We start from the raw sequence: 21,759 nt of genomic DNA on the forward strand, positions 1-21,759 counted from the left end.
ATAGGAATGAGAATAATATTAGTAGGAAATAATAAAAGAGGTAAACTAATAAATGCGAGAAAGCTTGCCGTCTGTCTCCGGACACAGCCACCTGTCAACACCGTGCAGGCGGCATCCACCAGAATTAATACTGCCCACACGAGTGTGAGAACCATCCATCTATCTTCTGCAAACCAGCCATCTACCCCCTACACCACACACACGGTTGTGCCCGTCACCGGGGAATATAACATCAGGTTCCGGCTCCAATTACTCTTCTCCCTACTCACAAAAAGCTGGACGTTACATCAAAATTTGGGAAACTGCAGCCCCAAAAATAGCGGGACATTGTGAGCATGGCCGAATTTATATAACAAGCTGGAAATACTGTGTCCGTATAAACATCTGCGGATATATATATATATAATATTTCTATAAAAAGCATAAAGACAGTGCAAACAAGATTATTTTATACTTTATTATTATTCTTTTCTTGCTTATAGATTAGGGAAGTATAATGTATAGGTTTTAAAATGTATCAGGAAATACAGTATATAATTCAATATATAATTGAATTATTAAATCTTGCTACAAATGTTTTAATGTAATGGAATAAAATAATATTCTTCTTTATACGGTCCATTGGTTCTGAAGTGCAGCGCTTCATTTTATCCAAATACGTGTTGCTTTATTCTATAGGGCTTTTTTGAGGTTGTCCTCCTAAAATGGTGGTGTGACTGTGTAATAACACCTAATTAGGTGGTGATCCTACAATACATGGTCTCCAAATACAAAGATAAATAAACTATATCCAATGATCTGCGGAGCGCTATGCAAAGCCGTCCTGAAAGCCGCTCATCTGCTGGTATAACCAGCAGATGAACGGCTTTCCCGGCGATGTTGCGGGAGCGTGCAGCAGTGCTCACCGCTGGGGCATACACACCGAGTGGCTTTCCCCCTGCCCGACGGAGGGGGGAGGACGGCGTCGCATAGCGCAGCGCTATGCAAAGCCATCCTAAAAGCCGCTCATCTGCTGGTATAACCAGCAGATGAACGGCTTTCCCGGCGATGTTGCGGGAGCGCACAGCAGCGCTCACCGCTCATCGCCGGGCCATACACACTGGGCGGCTTTGAGCTGAAAGTCGCTCAAACCTGCTGTTTTGAGCGACTTTCAGCTCAAAGTCACCCAGTGTGTATGGGCCTTAAGAGGCAGATGTGCAATTATAGATGCAGACAATTCCAGTGCAGCACCAGCTTTATTTATAACACTACTGCAGGTTTCCAGCCATTACCCAAATTAGTACAAAATTCATTTATTCATAGAACCCTTCCCTGCTAGCAGACAGTCTATTCAAATATCTGGGCCTGGCAGCCTAATCATAGCCAATCTGCATAAATGGCATTGTGCCCACTTACAGGGCAGCCTTCCAGATTAACCGTAGGGCAACTAGCAGCATGGTGACAGTAAGCTCCCACGGGGCTACCTGCTAGGTTTACAGGCTATTGTCTGTCAATATGAACAATTGGACGCAAATGGTCAAAACGGTACTTGTGTAGTATCACGGCGCCCATGCGATGCGATATCGCGCGATGTTAATCAATGTCATACAATTTTAAAATTGTATGACATTGTATATGGCGTCCTACGACCTTTTCATACCCCCACTATCCACGTCGGCGTGGAGTTGACTTTATAAAGTCCGAGCCCGAAGCGTGCGAGGGGACACAGATACCCGCGAAGCCCGCAAGGGGACGCGTATACCTGTGAAGGTATCCGCGGCGCCGTGATAAGACACAAGTACCGTCAAAACTGTGCAATAAATCTATATGGTCTGATCTATCAATTTTCAAAGCAGTGTTTTTATTAAACATAAACCAACTGGAAAAAAAGAATTCTAATAAAAATGTAAACTACTAAAAATATTGCGGTTTCTTAAATTCAACCCCAGGTGCATGTAACAGAATAAAAAAAAAAGAAAAAGTCTGATATAACATCGAACCAGATTTGGTTGGAAGGATTTCCTTCTTTGTGTGCATGCTGAAGGTGCCGCTGTAAAGGGTGTATGAGGCTGTGTGTCGCAACCAGCTGCACATATCACGCTGGAGTGTGACCAGCACTTCCCAAAGCTTTTTGTGCTGCCCACAGTCTAATGCTGGCCATACATCTGCAGATTGATTGTCAGATTGGGCTGGTTGGAACAAAAACCTGTTAATGGATGGGGTTACCACCCGGTAATTCAGGCCGGAGTCCGGACGGGTGGCTGTCCCGGACAATACAATTTCCCGAAATTTGGGTGGCCCTGGCAGCAGCAGCTCTTCCGCCCGCTTTTCCGGGTGATGGGAGGAGAGCCAGCAGGTGCCACTGTCTGGGAATCTCTCAACACAAAGGTGGTAACCCTAACACCAAAACATTTAACGGCAGATAAGAACCACTTGGCCCATCTAGTCTGCCCCCTTTTTAAACATGTATGGATGAGCGTAAATGACAGTTGACCATTTGCTTTGAAATGCTGGAAAACTGCCAAAAACGGTCACTTATCCATTACCAGGTCTTTGTTCCAACCAGCCCGATCTGACAATCGATTTGTATATGTATGGCCAGCTTTAAGGTGCCTACACACTAGAAAGATCTGCGATCTTAAGATGTGCACATAAATTAACATAGAAACATAGTAATTAAGGTTGAAAAAAGACGTTAGTCCATCAAGTTCAACCTATCTGACTAGTAACTACTGACTTGAGTAAGTCATATCTATAGGATTCCCTTAGTGGCCAGTAATGTATCCAGTTTTGATTTAAATTCATGAACAGTAGTTGCTGTAACCACCCCCACCGGCAATGAGTTCCAGAATGTTACTGCTCTAATGGTGAAGAATCCTCTTCTTAATTCAGTACGGAATTTATTTTACTTGAGCCTCATGTCTGCGTGTCCTAAGCATAGGCCTGTTAGTGACCAATCATCTCCCAGTTCCATATGACAAAAGACTGGACAAAAGATTTCAGGCAAGCGCACATCTTCAACAAAGACTTCTCTTAGATCCCATGTGCGTTCCTATGGATCTTTTGCTAAATCTTCTGATCATTCATGCCGCATGTAAGATCAGAAGATATAGCAAAAGATCCGCACATAGAACCGTTCCTTATATTCTTAACATTTGAGCTTCGTGCTATATCCCTTTTACAATTTGTGCACCTTGGAGTAGCTGTCTGTTACAGTCACCCTAGCTCTCCTTCCAAATTCCTTGACCACTGTGCTTCCTGGCTCCTTCACTTCTGCTCTACAAAATCTTCCCTCCCTGACCTTAGTTGGCATCAGGGGAGGTGTGTGTACACACTGGACGATATTCTGACACTCCGGAAAAATTATTTAGAATATTGTCCAGTGTTTACCAATATGTATCTATCGGAAAATTCCTGGAGACAAAGAATCCCATACTTGCCTACTGTACTTCTCCAAGAAATGTCCAGGGAGAAGAAGCAATTGAGTAGTGATGGAATAAGTGGGGCGTTAAGCCACAACCCCAAAATGCAAACTGCTATGATTGGTTAATATCTGCACATGGCAGGGCTAAAATGATGCATTTAGCATATACGCATGCCATTAAGCCATGCCCACTCCGCAGTGCATGCCGTGAGGCTGCAATTATCTGTGCACTTCACTGGGAAATGAGCAGAATGTGTGAGAGTGCTTATTCTTCCAGGGGAGTGGGGGACTACACAAATAGGTACTTGTGGAGTATCACGGCTCCCACGACCTTGATCGTATGCTGATCGTATGCTAAAAAATTGCATAGAAATGCATCAAAATGCATTGAAATGTGTAGTAAACTTGTGAAATGCCCCCAAATGCCATTTTTCATAGTGTACCACCCCCACTATCAACGTCAACCCGAAGCATGGCGAGCCCGAAGCGTGGCGAGCGCAGCGCGCCCACGAGGGGACGCGGATACCTTCACAGCTATACGCGTCCCCTCGCGGGCTTCACAGGTATTCGCGTCCGCTCGCCACACTTCGGGCTCGGTGGCTCGCTGCGCTTGCCACACTTTATATTCTCAACTCCACGCCGACGTGGATAGTGGGGGTATGAAAAGGTCGGAGGATGCGTACCGCTGCCCCTCATGGGCTCGCTGCGCTCGCCACGCTTCGGGTTGGCGTTGATATTGGGGGTGGTACACAGTGAAAAATTACATTTGGGGGCCAATTAACATGTTGTTTCATACTAATTTTAATGCATTTGGATGCATTTAAGATTAAAAACGTATGCCATCGCATCGGATGCCATTTGATGCGATCGAATACGATTTTTGACCAAAAATCAGTAAAAATCGCATTGCATCGTATACCATCGTATGCCACTACATATGGCATACGATGGGAGCCGTGATACTCCACAAGTACCCACAAATAAATCATGCGCAGAAACTGGGAGAGTAGGCAACAATGAATCTTCTTCATGAAGCCGACTCAGCCCAAGTACAAAGCCACACCTTAATTCTGAAGGTTCACGAGAAACCAGATTGACCACAAATCCCTTACAAAGGGATATTTATGAGGGCATCAAAGATTTGATCAGATATGAAGTGACAGAGTTGCCAAACTCATCCTTACTGCTCAACAATTAGAACGATAAGGAAGTAGCGTGAAGCAATGTGTGCACTTTATTACACAAAAGTCCCTGCTAGGATCATCATCGGGTCATAATACAAAATGGCTGCAACTACCGTTTATACTGTAAGCTGGCCTTACGCTACTGCAATCTCTCGCAGTAGTGTATGGCCAGCCAATCCAATCCCAGTTGGCAGGGTTGCATGTGATACATCACATGTGGTCCTTTCACATGTGATGGATCGCACGCTACCCCTGTTCCCCGTGCCGGAAGGAGGGTCCGAGGTTGAAAAGTCGGACCTGCTTGCCAGTCCGGTGTGCACGGGACTGCGCATCAAACATGAGGGGACATCACACGCACCCGATTTGGGCTGATTCCTTGGTCCTTTCCCCAGGAACAGGTGAAAATCGGCCAAATGGCAATAGTGTATAGGGGCTTTAAGATGCAAGTGTTTGGGGAAATTGGACACATTAAAAACAGAATTTTACATGCTTAGGGCCTGGTGCTCCAATCCAGAGTTATCCTGGGATTTCTGCCAGGATCCAGCATTGTTCCTAATATTAGTGTATTCTTAATTGACATTGTATGCAAGAAAGAAATTAAAAAGGAAAAAAAAGACATAAAAGATCACCAGGAGAGCAGGACCCCTCATACTTGAATTCTGGCACGTTTCATATGGAAAACATTACCCAAAAATAGAAATTTTAAAGATTTGATTTAAAAATCACCCTTTAGTGTGGTCAAGACCCTATATCGATAAAGTTCAATGAAAATATTATGTCACACTTTAGTTTTATACTACACTACAGTCTGTGATGGATGAGATTGTTTAAGACTGAAGTTTTTCAAAAGCGAAAACAAAATGTTTCCATTGTTGTAACTTTTCATCTAATTCCAATAAAAAATATCATGCAAAAAAAAAAAAAAGGGTCAATGAAAGACTGCTTTCATTTTTATATCCATTATTTATTGCCAAAGCAAGAAACATCTCTTCTAGACTGTCAGCGGATTAAGCTAAACAAGTCTATCACCTGGGAAACAGCATCAAACTCCAAACACGGCCACTAAAAATATAATGCGCACACCCTCACACACACACACAAAGCTAAATTAGTTTGATTTATTTTTAAAAAAAAAAGGTAGCAAAAGAAGATGTCTTCCGTACAAGAAAGCAGTGTTGTGCTTCAAGAGGCAAGACACAATGGAAACTGATCTGGCTCCTAATTAAGAATTAAAATTCAAATAATTCATCCATTTGTCAATAGATTTTATGAACAATGTAATCTTACCACACAAGGATTACTGCTTCGGTTTCTGTGCACGGCTCGTACAACATGGTGCTAATTTAGCCATACAGCTAATGGTGGCCAACGCCAAAACACACAATGCAACAAAATAAAATAAGGATGGACCACGCTGCACTTTAATTACCAAATTGTAAATAAATATTTTTCTCTCCTCAAGAGGTAGGCCCATAGCTGTAGCCTCCGCGTGTGGATATTCTTACTGTGGTTACTGAAAATGGTTCAGTGAAAAGACCAAATTATAAAAGATAAACGGGCCAGGTAAAAAAAAAAAAATGAAAAAAAAAAAAAGGGTGAAATTTAATAGAATGAGAGATTCAGAAAAAGTGAGAGAGATTTGGTAAGAAATCTCCAGTTATTTAAAGCGACGATCATTTACACTTCAAAATCAAACTGGTTTTGCAGTGTAATGTCCCCCGTTACACTTGTCCAACAAGTTGGACCGGACTGACTCGAGATTTATCCTATGTGCAGGAGCATCAATCTCTTACAATCTCTTGGTTGTACCCAATGGCACGGAATTGTGCATTGGGTCCTACACATCAGGCACATAAGATTTTGTCAGACATGAACATCAGATTTTGTCAGATAAATTGACCCAATCCACCTGAATTAGGTCAAATCTGACAAAATCTCACAAGTGTAAGGGACCCTTTAATGATTGCCGCTTTAAAAAACCTGGAAATTTCTTACCAAATCTCTCACTCTCTAAATCTCTCATTCTATTAAAGTCAAAGAAACATTAGAACAAAGCATTTTCTTGCAGTACAAATTATATATATATATATATATATAATTTATTTTATTAGACTTTTTTCACTGTGAGCATTTTCTGATGGAAGCAAAATTAATTTAACCCAATGAATCTGTAATGAATGATCATATACGAGTATAATGTACATTGATATGACAAGGTCCCTAATGAACCTCTCACAGAGCCTCAGTAATCAGATCTCCTGCGCCTATTATTTTTTACATTCAGGAACAGACTGGCCCACTTTGCGGCTGTAAGCTTTTAGAGCAGAGAGCAGAGACAGTAAATAATACAGGCTCCATGCACGGCACGTTTTTCTTTTACATTCTAAAAGCCAATGTAATATATGGGCACCGATGGCTGCATTCAGCGCAGCCTAATAACGGCCTAATCACATAAACTCAAAGAAAGAACTGTACCGTGTCATTTCTAACGATTGCTAAGAGAAGCAATTGATACACCTGTACAAAAGGACACACATATAACGTAAATACATACATTATTAAACTATGATGTAAACATAGAGGGAAAACAATACAAAACTAAAATGACAAAAACAAGGTCACCAGACACATAAAACACTACATATGCATTACATTGAGTTTTTAGAGTTCTTTTTAGGCAAAGGTGCAATTTACCAAAAATAAATAAAATGCTATTGCAACCGCTCTCCAACGTAGGTGCTTACACACTATGAACGACAACGTGTTGATAATCCATTGTGTATGCCCTATATCCTACACTACGCATGCTCCAGCGAGCCGTTGGCGAGGTCTTCTGGCGTCAGTAAATGCAGCTCAATCTGAGGATATCCTCAACCGCGGCATACTACCGGATGTGGTCACTGATGGCATCATCTGTAAAAATCGCTCAGCGCTATATCGTTTGTCCGGGAGTTCCAAGGAATTCAAGGTAAATCATAAGCAACATCTCTCGCCAATAAAGCAGAAAAAAAGTACAACTCAGACCAAAGCAATTAAACCTAGACACAAGCGTCTGAGCAGGCGGTGCACAGAGAACATGGACCCTGGGCCATCTCTTAACGCCCATCCACCATGGATCAATACAAGAGACGACAAGATGTGGCACAAACATAGCATCATAATGATCAGGGACCCGTAATGGTCCAGGTGTTGTAGGGTTATTTATTATTTATTTATGACCAGCTATTGATATAGCGCGCACATACCCCAAACCTTCACATCAGTCCCTGCCCCCATGGAGCTTACAATCTATATTCCCTACCACATGTACACGCACACACAGACATTCTAGGGTTAATTTTGTTGGTAGAAACGTATTGGATATATTTCTGGATTGTGGAAGAAACCGGAGTACCCGGGGGAACCAACGCTCGCACAGAGAATATACAAACTCTGCACAGTTAGAGCCATGGGGGGAATAGAACCCATGACCTCAGCGCTGTGAGGCAGTAATGCTAACCACTACACCATCCGTACTGCCCCGTATATATAACACATGGTGGGGATAGAACCCATGACCTCAGCGCTGTGAGGCAGTAATGCTAGCCACTACATCATCCGTACTGTCCCGTATATATAACACATGGTGGGGATAGAACCCATGACCTCAGCACTGTAAGGCAGTAATGCTAACCATTACACCGTCCGTACTGCCCTGTATATATAACACATGGTGGGGATAGAACCCATCACCTCAGTGCTGTGAGGCAGTAATGTAACCATCACACCGTCCGTACTGCCCCGTATATATAACACATGGTGGGGATAGAACCCATGACCTCAGTGCTGTGAGGCAGTAATGTAACCATTACACCATCCGTACTGCCCCGTATATATAACACATGGTGGGGATAGAACCCATGACCTCAGTGCTGTGAGGCAGTAATGTAACCATTACACCATCCGTACTGCCCCGTATATATAACACATGGTGGGAATAGAACCCATGACCTCAGTGCTGTGAGGCAGTAATGCTATAACCATTACACGGTCCGTACTGCCCTGTATATATAACACATGGTGGGGATAGAACCCATGACCTCAGTGCTGTGAGGCAGTAATGTAACCATTACACCATCCGTACTGCCCCGTATATATAACACATGGTGGGGATAGAACCCATGACCTCAGCACTGTAAGGCGGTAATGCTAACCATTACACCATCCGTACTGCCCTGTATATATAACACATGGTGGGGATAGGACCCATGACCTCAGTGCTGTGAGGCAGTATTGCTAACCATTACACCATCCGTGCTGCCCCGTATATATAACACATGGTGGGGATAGAACCCATGACCTCAGCGCTGTGAGGCAGTAATGCAACCATTACACCATCCGTACTGCCCTGTATATATAACACATGGTGGGGATAGAACCCATGACCTCAGTGCTGTGAGGCAGTAATGCTAACCATTACACCATCCGTACTGCCCTGTATATATAACACATGGTGGGAATAGAACCCATGACCTAAGTGCTGTGAGGCAGTATTGCTATAACCATTACACCATCCGTACTGCCCTGTATATATATAACACATGGTGGGAATAGAACCCATGACCTCAGTGCTGTGAGGCAGTATTGCTAACCACTACACCATCCATGCTGCACATATACTATAAATCCCACAATGTACTGCCACAGTTGTGTGGTTCGTGCATGCCAAAATGATTTCTGGGCATGCTAGAATCTGCAATTTCACAGCAGGTGGAGTGCAACAGGTTGTCTACCCCCAATACAGAGAACGGCAAATATAGTATGCCAGGGTGTGGAAAGACATAGTAGACAATGTCATTAGATCCAACATATAAAGCACAATGTCTAATGTGTGCCCGTCATGTTGCTGACCATGCTAACATCGTCAACATATGGAACACATACTGCAGCTAGAGAGGGCCATGCCACGGACATCAGCAAGTGTGTATGCACTTTGCCGATGCGGGTCAATTCCAGTGTACCCATGTATGTCGACCATATATTTGGTCGACATACAAAGGTCCACAATGAAAAAAGTGTCGACAGGGGCAGCGTCCACATGTATTTGTTTTTGTATGCTGTGCACTGGTTTAAAGATATTAAATATGAACAAAAAGAGCAAAGGAAACCAGTTTAATAGGATGCACTCATATTTCAACAGACAAGGTAAGTAGAAAACCACGCTATAGGAGGCGGTATTAATACAACCCTGTTAATTGCATATATATATATGGCACCAGACTATAGGATATTTTTTCATTGTGTATGGATCTAACCACAGAGGAAATTGCCTTCCCTATAACGCTTAGCACTCATCGCTAAGCAGGATCGCCCTGTGGGTATGGGCTGTACACAGCCAGCTCTTCAGAGAAGTACAGATACATCTATCCAGGGCAGCCATTAGGGGGGAACTGCGGGGACTACAGTCCCAGGTCTGGGACTGTGTCTATGTCCATCTACATAATCTTATCAGACATTGTGGATCTAGGCTCTGTGTTCCGGCATTAAGTAAAAGAGAAGAACCAACACGAAACCATCGATGCTGGAGAACCATCACTTCCTGTGTTCCATACTAGCACAGCTCCACTGTGGACGCAGGATCAGTACAGTGTTTTGGAATGATGAACTAGGCATTTGAGTTGTAGTCTCTGCTGATCTAATTCTTACCAAAATATATAAAATGGACAGCTAGTATGGAGGTGGCAGAGGAAGCATACAGCAGAAAAGGGGCATGCTCTGGTCATTAGAAGGGGTTTTAGACATGGTGAACAGCCTAGCGTTTCTGGGATGGAAATCCGGTGGCTCAAATAGACAGAATGCAGTTTATGATCTGGCCACAGAAATCGTTTACGTGGTCTCAAAAGCACAGCGAGAAGAACCTGCCATCACGGTGTACACACGATCACTGGTATTTTATTACTTCAGTTAGTGGTTCCCAAACGTTGTCATTTTTTTTTTTAAATGACAATAATATTTTTGCCTACCACACTGGCCATAAATAATTTGGTCATGAACCCCCCAACAAATGACAACCATGCTACTGCCCCCTGGCACCCAGTCTGGGGAACCACTGACTTAAATAATACCTAGAACACTGGTAACATCATGCAGACATGTGGACAGGATATCTGCCGGCAGTTGCACAAGCGACACTAAACATGAAAAAGGACATCCCTGTTAGGAAGGCGCCATGACGTTCTGTTTCTTATCCAGCTGTCTCATTAGGAGCAATGAATAATGCACATATATAGGGCAGTACGGATGTCATATTGGGGATTAGTCTCTGGCGAATTACAGAACTGGAGCAGGTACCACAGCTAGAACAAGAGCAGAAAATGTGAAAGTGAAACTACACATCCCAGCATGCCTTGCCATAGTTTTAGCGTTCTCCAATAGCAAAACTGTGGCAAGGCATGATGGGACTTGTAGTTTCACAACAGCTGGAGGGCCATAGTCTGGACATGCCTGATCTACCTAGACACTGGCAAGCTATCATTTAGATACCAGGATTTACCAAATATATCCAGCAGAAATCCTCACATTTGTCAAAACACAAGTTCAACTAACAATAATAATTTTGACTAAACAATCTCCAACACTAAACACACAAACTGAGCATGTAACGTACTACAAGGGTAAACAGGAGAAACAATGTTCCTACACTGATGCTTTGGAAATCTATAATAAATAACATGTATGCTGCAGTAGTATGAAACCATGCTGCTTTCACATTGCCGCAAACGTTTAAGACCCAGTATTTCGAAACGGTGTTTAAAACGAGTCTGAGCCACTAAACCCTTTTCATATTGCAGGTGAAAACCGTTTTAAATAGCCTGTAATACCATTCGCATATTTAACCCGTTTAACCCCCAAGGAACACGTTTCAAGCCATAGAAATAGAGCCGTTCACACTGCCAAAAAACGGCTCTGAAATGGGTAGGACTCTGCTTTTTAACCGTTTAACAAATACCGGTATTTGTTAAACGGTTAAAGCGCCCTGGAGATTTCATACTGCAGCTCTACCCGTTTTAAAAGGCTAAAAAAAAACCGGCAATTCACCGTTTAAGAGCTGCAGCGTGAAAGGGGTATACATAGAATAAATAGTGATATTTACAGATGTGAAGGTGTCACACAGTTACACCAGTCTGTACTACTGTAGCTTTTGCCTGGGTTTTTCCTGTAGAAGTCTAGTCAGATGCAGCAGCTGTGAATGATATGTGGCTGCTGATTGGGGGACAGAACAAAAAACAATAGCCTAAAAGCCTGGCAGTATACGCAACAAAGCCAAAATTGAAAAAAAACAAAACGTAGCATGTCTATTATTTGACTCCAGACTTGCTGACCGCCCATGGTCCAACACATAAATCCACTTATTCGATTTACTATGTGAAAACATACAGTACATGCTACTCAGATAATCAGTTAACTGAAATGATGCAAGACAGGGACAGTCTGCTTTATTAACCCTATTGAGTGCCAACATCTGTGAGAGATGAACAAATATCCACACAAAAAAAAAATGCCAGTGTCGCTCACATTTGTTATATAAATTAAAAAAAAAAAATGGGTTAAAAAAAAATATAATATTTTTCTTATAAAAACATCACAGGATATTATGATGAGTAAAAAATGTTTGCTTGGCAATTTTCACACCTATTTTGACAGATTTACTTGGCAGTCAAAGGGTATGAGCAGCTAGAGTATGGGTATGTTTTTAGGATGTACAGTGAAATAATGTGATAAAAAAAACATTTAATAGGAATAGAGATTTGCTGAAATTTAGTAAAATGATGCACACGGTAAGATAAAAACATTAACTGTATACAGCCCGGAGGGTACCGCATTTTGGAACACTGGCGTAGGGTACAATACTGCCCTACAGCACTGCGCCCTATTCCTAAAACCAAACAAAAGGTTATGTGGATTTTACACTTCTCAGGAACACACTGGTTGGCTGATTGGCATCTGACTAAATGAATCTCAGTGTGTGATCGGGAAACAAGCATGCAAGCGCCACTGGTTTAGGCAAGTATGTAAATCTTTACATTTTCCCTGTACAGCTCTTCATGCAAGGATTGGCGATAAAATATAGTACAAATATTAATGGGTAATGATATAAAGAAATAATAATCGTAAAAGGCATCTTCCATTTTAACGTTCACATCTGGAGCCCATTACCCCGGCCATTTCCTGATCCAGTTAGTGAATTATTGATAACATTTATTTTTATCTGCACGCCAACACAGCTTTACATTTAGTGTTTGTGGTCAATTAAAACATGGAAGTCACCCCTAGTACTTTCCTTACTGAACTACTTTTATTTAAATATTAAGCAATAAATTGCCAGGTGAAATCTGTGATCAATAAATCAAATAGATGTATATGAGCCAAGTTGCATAAATCTACATTTACAATACTCAAGTATCACGGGTCCCAGATGACGTCCCAAAGGTCGGTATTCGGGCGGTCAGTATAATGACATCATAATCCCGGTTGTTCAAATGCCCGACAGTTGGGATCCCGGCTGCCAGAGGATAACCTCCCCTGTGGGGGTCCACGACGCCCATGGAGGTAATACATAACCTGTGGCGAGCACAGCAAGCTCACATATGGCTTCTTTGCGCTCACCCAGTCAGAACCGGCGGTCGGGATTTGGATGTCCGTATACTGACCGTCAGTGTTCCGACTGTCGGGCCTGCAAGCCATACCCAGTAACACTAAAGGGCCACTTTTCTGGATTTCTCTCTGAAAACAGGAGTGATGATTGCTAACCCAGCAAACTAGATGAACGGATTAAAGAAATCCACAAAACATGACCTGCTGGTGGTATTTGAGCATTAGGGTTCAGAACCATTGGTCTAGTTGGTATAAAGTTGATTCTATTTTATAAAGGCAACACCAGCAGTTTAATCAGCACAGATATTCATGCATATCCCTCAGTGGGGTAAGCGTATTAAGATAGGAGTTGCCCATAGGAACCAATCAGATTATATAATCTTCTAGAAGGTGCTAAATTAAGAGGTAGAGTCTGATTGGTTGCTATGGCAACATCCCATCTTCAATAGAATCACATTTGACCCGGGATGTTAGTATTTCTTCCGTTAAAACTGTAGAATGCTTGTTGGTTAATCCATTAACTGATCAACTACATACAAATATAGGCATGAGAAAAATCATCATTTATAAAATGCATCACATATTAAAGAGCCAAGATGTAACAAATGTAGTACACTTGGTATATACATGTACTACTGACTAGAGCAATGTGAACAGAGATGGGCAATACCAAACTATTCACATTGATCAATATTTTGATCCATACAGTAGCTGCAATAATTTAACGGAGTGATAACAATGTGCTCCAAGCAAGGGCGTAACTACCCTCTCTGGGTAGGCTCATTTGCTCACTCAACTTCCACAATCACATCTATGCTGATAATACTGGAATCTACCTCTCCTCTAATGATCTCTCTCCCTTTATCCTCACTCATATCTCCAACTGTCTCTCTGCTGTCTACTCTTGGATGACCCAGCGCTTTTTTTAGACTTAAAATATCAAAGACTAAGCTGACCCCTTCCCACCCTCCTGTATAAAACCTGACCATCGCTTATCCTTACCTACTGTTTATACTCACCTCTTTCCCTTCTGTGTCACCCCTGTCTGTCTAACCCTCCCCTTTAGAATGTAAGCTCTCACGAGCAGGGCCCTCTCTCCTCATGTGCCTTTCTTAGAATATATAAACCACTGCCACCCTGATGCTTGCTTCAGTGTCCTGTCCCCTGATGCAACTATCCATATTAACCATGTACTTGTCCTAAACTGTCTTTTGATGTAATTCGTTATGTGTTTTTGCTCATAACTATTCTCTGTAAAGCGCTGCGGAATTTGTGTGCGCGATATAAGAACCTGTTAATAAATAAATAAATAATAATAGAGTGCAGCTGCTATGGGGCCTAAAGCTGAAGGGGGCCTATTTTTGCTGTCTAACTAATATGTTTTACACACATTTATCACCATCAGTTGCTAAATAGGGGGCCCTTACAAACTTTTGATATGGGGTCTACTAATATCTAGGTACGCCAATGGGTCAAAGTTAGAGCATTGGGAATGAATCCATTTTTTTGGTAAAACACTTTTTTTCATTCATAAAAAATTGGACATCCCATCAAGTGTTCTGTGTGTGTATATCTATAACTGAAATTGTGGTGAAACACCTTTCTTATCAATTACCCAGCTCACCACAGGTGCGGGCAATCATACATTACCAGGGAAGCCCAGGAACAGAGCATTTTCTACTCATGGAGAGGGTCAGGTAGGCAACCATGATAGATAAATATATGTATCACACACGCACACACATACATATATATAAGGTTGACGTATAAAAAAAAAAAAAAAAACAAGTACCATGAATATATATGAAATGAGTGCTAATAAAAGGCAAAAGGATTATCCAAACTTGAAAGGAAATACAAAAATGAATATGCATTTAAACTTTACATTTATCAGATGCATTTTTAATATATATATATATATATATATATATATATATATATATATATATATATATATATATATATACATATACAGTATGTGCTGTGTCCCATCCTTGCTGGCGGGTCGCCAGCACGTCCCCTCGGGTCGCCAGCGAATATACTGAGACGCGCGTGCGTCTCACGCGCACGCGCGTCTCAGTCTCCGTCGCCAGCGTGACGGAAACCCTGTCCGTCTCCGCCTCAGGGAGACGGACAGGGTTAGGGGGGGTTAGGGGGGGGTGCGGATAGGCGGCGGGGACCCCGGGTTACCGCCGGCAAGCCGGCGGGGACCCGATGGAAGCGCCGTCGGAAGGGGACGCGCGCGCCTCGCGTGCGCGCGCGTCCTCTTCTCGCAATCGCCATGGCGCTGGCGGGGGATGGCGGCTGGCGACGCCAGCGCCATCCCCTGCAAAGATGGGACCTGCCCCATCTGTATATATATATATATATATGTCACAGAAAAAAAATAGTCAGAAAAAAAAAGCCGTGTACAGTGTACACCGTTAAAAAAAACCCTGATGAAGCCTCTGTAAAAGGCGAAACGCGTTTTTTTTGCTTTGGCGTCTTGAAAGAAATGAACGAATGCTTATATGAAATTTTAGAAGGAAATTTTATTTAATAAATGTTGGTTGTATAATCTGAAGTTGTACACTTATTTATATGCGGTGTAAAATCACATCATAAAAAGGTGGTGGAATTTAATCCAGCGCTCTCTATATTTCTATATCTACATTCCCTTTCCGTCTCCCGCTAACAGGGGTGACTTATAGAGTAGATGCTCTCTTGTGGCGCACTTGGGGTCATCACCCACACATACATACACATATATATATATACACATACACATATATACACACACATACAGGTCGAGTATCCCCTATCCGAAATGCTCGGGACCACGAGCATTCCGGATAGGGGAATTTTTCGGTTTTTGGAATAATTTTTTAAGGCATACTTACCTGTCCCCTGATGGTGTCCGGTGGTCCCTCGGCGTCCCCGCAGTCCCCGGGCGTCCACAGCAGGCCTCCGGCATCTTCTCTGGGTCTCCAGCGGTCCCAGGAATGCATTGCGCGGGTGTGCGCGCGCACACTCGCGCAATGCATTCCTGGGACCGCTGGAGACCCTGGAGAAGATGCCGGAGGCCTGCTGTGGACGCCCTGGGACTTGGTAAGTATGAAAAGAGGGTTAGGGGGAAAAAAAATAAAATAATAATTATTCGAATGATTCCAAAAACGATACTCGAGGAAAACGATACTCGAGGATACTCGAGGAAACCTGCAGAGGAACAGTTACTAGATAAACACACATTTACAACAAAGCAAAATGGATGTCACACACAGACACGATAATACACACATTACACAGGTTTAAATTACAAATATCTTGAACGTAGATGAAAGCACATCATTCTATATTTTATTTCAACAAGAATTTTTAAAAGCCACATACAGAGAAGACGGCGCACCTTCTGATCTCCCTGCAAGATAAACCCGACAATCAGCTAAACCGTAGCGTAAAGCCATGAAAAACAGTGACAGCCAAGCGCAAAGAGCAGAACGAATAGACTGGATGAGAAGAGACAGTAGCTATGAAACGCTCAAGGTGACAGGAGACGTCCAACCAGTATACATCAGACTACAGAACACAATGGGTGACTTTATATAACATTTCTAACCCAACCCCCACAGCAGCAGAGCCCATCTATCAGTCCGTTTATTTGTTCCTTGGTGGTAAAAATGTAAAAATAATTTATTTCTTCAAAATAATGTGCAAAACTGTGCTTCTAAGTAACTAGCACAGCTCCAGTTGCAGACTGGCAGTCTACGCGGTAAGCAGATTATTCCGAAACCTGAGCCACTTCATAAGAACTAAGATTTGGTTAATGTGTTTCCGCATTTTATTATTTGTTTTTATTCCCAGAGACATCCCATTGGGCATGGAGGACGCCTGACAGGACAACCCGGGGAATGGGCTTTGGAAGTGCGTGATTGAGGGTACACCCTTTAGCGATGCGTTCAATATATCATTCCAATCCATGTCAGAACAATACATTGTCCAATGAATCACTTAGGGAAAAATGTACTAAAGGTCCTTAACATAAAAAGAGGTGATGTTGACAACAATTGCATCAGCAACATAGCGGGGCAGTACGGACGGTGTAATGGTTAGCATTACTGCCTCACAGCGCTGAGGTCAAGAGTTCGATTTCCACCATGGCTCTAACTGTGCGGAGTTTGTATATTCTCCCCGTACTTGTGTGGGTTTCCTCCGGGTACTCCGGTTTCTTCCCACATTCCAAAAATATACTGGTAGGCGAATTGGCTTCTAACAAATTAACCCTCAAATGTCTGTGTGTGTGTGTACATGTGGCAGGGAATATAGAGTGTAAGCTCCACTGGGGACTGATGTGTTCAAATATGCTCTGTAAAGTGCTACGGAATCTGTGTGCGCTATAAAAGAAACTGGCAATAAATAAATAAATAATAAATCAACAAACCAATCAGATTATGTCTATCATTTCTCTATTGCATCCTAGAAAAAAACAACAGCATTTTATCGGTTGCTAAGGGCAACACCACTTCTCTTCATTATTAGAAGCTTTAGTAAATGGACGCATAGTGTGTCCCTGGCTTAACCCTAATGCCAATATTGTAACAAGGTTGACATCACAACTGTAAACGACTACATCAGACTGACATCACTGGCCCTTTACCCTTATAAGTGTGCAGGAGTTAAGGACTCTCAAATTCACACATTTTGCAGCTGGTACAAGGTAAATATTAAAATACACCAAATATCAATATTAAATAGCCCTTGTAGCAGTGCCTAATCGTATGCCTATTTACGAACCCCAATAATCTTTTATCATTTATACTCCAAGTTATTCATCATGGTGTGTATAAGACCCACAAGCAGACTTTGCTGATTACAATTATATAAGGCATGTATATATTTTGTAGACGTGTCTGCATGCAAAACGTTACGTTACAGTGGTTTCTTGAAAAACAGCCACTGACACTGCAACCTAGCATTTCATATACAGATACAACCGCACACATTAAATACACATGCTTCAATCCCGGACTAATTTCTTGGCCAGGTAAAAAAAAAAAAATAGATAGACAATCATTCCCTGATTAGTATTCAACTACAGTACAGACCGTTTTATAGTCCATTTTCACCAATGCTGTTTCACTATTTTTTGGCATATCAAGATGGGTGAAAACCGATGCAAAAAATGGGAGCGAATTTGCCCAAAAATTTGAATTTGCTGCAATTTCGCCGATCCATGCGTTTTTCAGCGATGCTGGATTTTTCGGTCAAAAAATTTGCCAGTTTCTCACCTGGCAAAAAAATTTGCCCAGGATTTTCTTTGTATAGCGCACACACAGGGCTGCCACTAGGAATTTCGGGGTCCGGGGCTTATTTCCAGTCCAGGCCCCTCATACCCCAACATTGCGTAGGGGCCATAGCGATAGGAATGTGCAGCCCCGCATGCCGCTATCATCCTTCGATTAAGATAAATCTAATTCGATTGCCAGAGAACACTGGCTTGACACATCGCTGTGTAGCATCGTTCAGATCACTCAGAAAAAAGCTCTACGCGTTTAGGCCCTTTTAAGATGTACATTGTTATATACAATAACAACAAACCTAAAACAAGGCATAAAACCAATTAAGTAAAAAATAAATAAAAAAAAGGAATAAAAAGGCCAAAAAAAAGACATGGTTCTGTATAATGAATATAATAAATAAATAAAAAGGGGCATATGTGATTTAGTTTTCTGACCACTACTGCACGGTTCCGCCGATGGCCTGAAGATTAGCTATTGGATAGATATTGTTGACTGACAACTCGGCTAATAATACTATACCAAAGGATACAAGAGACTGCCTATGGCACATACAGTTTTACTGTCTGGCAACTGCGGTTTTACGTGATATTTCATTATGTAGACGTATCCACCCCCGGCCTCTACCTATGCTTAGCCCCTTCCCACCCGACAATGCTTAATATTTCCTGTTACAGGCCTCTCAAAATAGATTTAGTTTCTTACAAACCTATAGATTATTTATTTATTTAGTATGTTCCCATTTTAATACTCAAAGATTATTATGGTCAACAAAACCTTTTATTCTATACAAAAGAATGAGATGTAAGCGTTTTTGTTTTTTGTTTTTTTAATTGAGACTTCTGTAGTTTGAGCCATAGCCACCTGTTTTACCTGCTTTCATAGGGATTCAGCAATATGGGTGATCTTAAAAGGCAAATAAAAACACATAACGAGTACACATAACCCCACAGGAGTAAGGCAAGAACAGGATCACTGCGCACTCGAAAAACGCTGTTAAATGTAAAAATCGTAAGCTGTCATTTCACAGGACACACTCTGATTGGCTCTGGATGCCATGGCGAAATGGAACTAGTTGAAGTCTCCTGTGATTGGTTATTGCCTCCAATTGCCAATCATGGCCCGTTACTGGGTGCAGACAAGTAGAGAAATAGCTAGAACTATATAAGCTTGTCACATCTTATATATATTAAAAAAAAATTGAGAATTATTTATGCAGAAATTTGTGGCGCTCATTCCAGGTCATTGAAACAAATTGACCTCAGTAGGGTAGAACATGTGCTGTTATCATTACAATGTAAATGCAACTTACTTGGGCCAGAAGAACATCATGAATATCTGAGAGACCTGCACTCCTGGAGGTGGCTAAATCCAGGGCCGGATTAAGCATTCAGGGGGCCCGGGCCACTTTAGACAAGGGGGGCCCCCTCCCACTTGTCAATACTGGCCACAAACTGCACGGGAGAATATTACACTGCCAAAACAAAGAGTAAAGGCAGTATACACATGGTCAATGGGTAACTGGAGGGGGGGGGGGGGGGAATAAATATATATAAAATACTACATGAAAAACCTGTGTTTGTCCCTCTGTACCTTACTCTGTAGGAGCCCTGACAGGATTAAAAATCCTCCCATGGTGAGGCCGCTGCTGCTGCCGTCCTCCATGGGCTGGAGAAGCAGAACTCCACCAAGCAGAACTCAACACAAGCCTCTCAGCCTCTGACCTCTTGTGCAAAGTCTCATGGGACCCCCAGTAATGCACTGCTCCACTTGTGCAGTCAGTGTACCTTGACTCCCGATGCTCAGACCCCCCAGTGACCCCCCCCCCAACCCGGCCGTGGCTAAATCCCATATCCCTGACACGCCTTCCTAGAAAACTAGGCTCTTGTCAATGTTATCCAGTGCAGACAATACAAAAATGAATATTTTGCACATACATTTAAAAAAGTAATTGAAAATCTCTCTGCATACTGTACGGAAACATGGCTATAAAGAGAGCAGACATTTTATACCTCATACTTTCAGAATACTACAACAAATGTATGCAACAGTCCTTATTAGACAAGAAGGTCACACCGACGGAGGTATTGGGAGGCAAGGGTCACCTTGGAATCATCGCTCAAGTGATCCTCTGACAAAGTCATGACCTGAGCCTCAATAATTTGCAGAAAGAACGTCAGGAAAGGCCAGGCTGCACTTGCCAGAACTGAGAGCAACTCAATAACCTTTATTTACAAGCAACATTAGGAGGCGTACACTCACAGTATATTGGGCCCGAAAGATAAGGACGTAGTTAGCAAAGCCAAAACTGTGCAAAGGCTGCCAGCTTCTGTGATCCGCTGCTGCATCCCAGTACACAGCATCGGATCATCCTGCATGACCCTCAGAGTAACCATCGGGTTATCCTTTCAAAGGTAATAAATCGGCAAAGGTCAATCATAGAAAGAAGATTCTTTTGTGACTTACAAAAACACTACCACAAAAAGGAATCCTCTCTCTAGATTTAGCCTGTGCCAATTATTAACTTTCAGCAGTACGCTGAGCCCCTCCAGCCAATTAAGAGAGGAGAATTTTCTTGTAATCACACTCACTGAGGGCCAGATGCAATAAGCTTCAAAAAGTGATAAAATGGAGAGTGATAAACATCCAGCCAATCATCTCCTGCCTGACATTTTTCAAACACATGACATGGCAGGAAGGAGCTGATTGGCTGGATGTTTATCACTCTCAAATGTATCACTTTTGAAGCTTAGTGCATCTGACCCTTATTCTTTTATGTCTAGTCCAGTGCAGTTTTCAGAAAAACTCGCAGGTTACTCTATTTAAAAAAAAAAGTATCTCGATTTAAAAATCACTCAGTTGTACCCCGTGAAGCTGTGCTATTATTGGCATCAGCACTCCCAGAAAATGGTGCCAGCTCTCTGCCCTTCTCTAGAACGCTGCCAGTCATAGCCCCCAAATGCCAGCAGCGTGTCAATCATGCTGTCACATTTGCAGCACGTACAGTAAAGCGACACTGCATCCCCAGAGCTGCACATACGCAGATCTAACATCATGTGGGTTTATGTCAATGAGGCCCGTTGTCACAGACACACTGTAGTCCAATGAAAAACTGGATGTGTGTCATTGCTGGGCTAGAAAGGGAGACATAAATCCTGTAACTTACTATGATAAATGTGTAATATACAGTAGGCAATGGGGATGATATGGCAACAGCCTCCCTGACAAGTGATAGTTTCTCCATCCTGCTTACAAGTCCGCAATT

General features: G+C 42.4%; 1 protein-coding gene across 7 annotated transcripts in view; it reads right to left on the reverse strand.

The window, feature by feature from the left end:
- Positions 1-21,759, reverse strand: part of PRKCZ (protein kinase C zeta) — a 221,098-nt gene that overhangs the window by 124,959 nt on the left and 74,380 nt on the right. The gene's annotated exons all lie outside the window — the stretch shown is intronic.

The sequence above is a fragment of the Crinia signifera genome, chromosome 19 (assembly GCF_055691185.1).
Source record: "Crinia signifera chromosome 19, ASM5569118v1, whole genome shotgun sequence".
NCBI lineage: Eukaryota > Metazoa > Chordata > Amphibia > Anura > Myobatrachidae > Crinia > Crinia signifera.